Below are 1,604 nucleotides of genomic sequence, written 5' to 3' on the forward strand. Positions count from 1 at the left end.
ATCCTAAAAGCCTTGCCTTGTGAGAATATTGAAACTTTCTTTGTATGATGTACACCATTTAGTGATGAGGGAGTGTTGATGTTTAGTCTTTCATGTGTGTGAACCCTACTTTGATGTTGGTGATCGTGCCAAGTCTCACTTTGCAATCCTAGCCAACATCGTGGAAGCAAATGATTGGTGACGTGTTGCATGTTCTTATCAACTCGCAACTCACATTCACCACCTGTACTTGCCTTGCACCAGTGTTCACAAAAAACCTGCAAAGTCTTACAATAAAAATTGTAAAATTTTAGGTTTCACGTGACAATTTTCTATTCGCAGGTTTATGGAAATTGTTCTTGTAAGTGTTTCATAGGGATTTGACTCCTCGGAAGATTAAAAATGCAAATTTTATGGGTTTTCATTCATAACGCATGAGTGTTTTTTAGTGCACTAGAATCTAAAATCAAGGTTTTGCTTAGATTATATAAAAAGCTTAAATTTATATAGCTTTATATAAATGGCTTTTTAAAGAGAGAGCCTAGTTGATGGAGGATCACGATAACCTGGTTTATGGAGGAGGTTCAAGATAACGTCCATCTCCCTGTGAACTATAAGGCTTTGCCACGCTTTAGTAAGCCTTTTCTAACATGATTTGCTAAAGGATTTGCCCTCTTTCACTAATCAACCACTCCCTCTCAAACTTCTCCCTTCGTTGGCTTCTGTACACCTACTCGCTGTCTCTCCCAAAATGATGAGATGACGAGTTCAAGCTCAATACAATACCGCAAAGTCGAGTTCTTGATCTCTACAGGTGATTTTCAACTATCTATTGTAGATGCTTTAGTTCCTGCGTCCCATGCTTTGCCTTGCATGTTCTTCACATGATGACACTTTGGGTTTGTGCACTGTAATGCAGGTCTTGGCTCTTGAGTCCTCAAGCTAACAACGATCCTCGAAGGTGCTCCTACAATTCCTAGCTCCCTTCGATAGGGTATTTGCATGCTTGCAATTCGCACAATACCTACATTGTGATTTTGATGCAGAGGTAGACGTGATTAGAGCAATCGTTGCAGTTCCCAATACGAGCGAATTCAGGAGCTTGCTTCATTTCTCGGTGTGCTGCTTCATTTCTTGGCCCCTCTTTGTTTTTCTTCTTCATATGCTAATATGTTATTGTGATTAACTCTTTTGGCTTTGCTTGATGACCAGAAAGCAGATCTTCCAATCCAGCTCTCTACCCTTCTCGTATTCTTGACTGGAGTGTGCTGCCTATGTGAGAAACAGATTGGGCATAGCGAGTATCTACCATAGGCGTTCCAGGTAATTGAATTCGAGGGATTAGATTTTTTTGTTTATCAAATCAGCAAATCTCGGGGGTAATAAGCGTAACACATTGCCCCAATTTTATGGTTTTCATTGTAGACATCCATCGTCATAACTCAGATTTCTAAGTGGATTGAGACGGATGATTGAGTGAGCTCTTGCAAGATGGAGAGAATGTCCATGGGCTGCTCTTCATATGCCTTGCTCTGTCGGTTGTCAAGTGTTGACCTCTACACAAGCTGGCAGCAGCAGGAGAACTAGGTGAGTTGCGAAGTATGAACAATCTCATTTGTTGTGCA

General features: G+C 40.8%; 1 long non-coding RNA gene across 1 annotated transcript; it reads left to right on the forward strand.

Moving 5' to 3' along the window:
* Positions 1-685: 685 nt before the first annotated feature.
* LOC147890304 (uncharacterized) lies at positions 686-1,284 on the forward strand. Its single transcript, XR_015542686.1, has 4 exons — positions 686-793; positions 899-940; positions 1,026-1,096; positions 1,199-1,284. It is a non-coding gene; the product is annotated as an uncharacterized LOC147890304 (long non-coding RNA).
* Positions 1,285-1,604: the final 320 nt, after the last annotated feature.

Source organism: Dipteris shenzhenensis, chromosome 19, assembly GCF_047967505.1.
Source record: "Dipteris shenzhenensis isolate YYH24624 ecotype China chromosome 19, Dip_SZ_1.0, whole genome shotgun sequence".
Lineage (NCBI taxonomy): Eukaryota > Viridiplantae > Streptophyta > Polypodiopsida > Gleicheniales > Dipteridaceae > Dipteris > Dipteris shenzhenensis.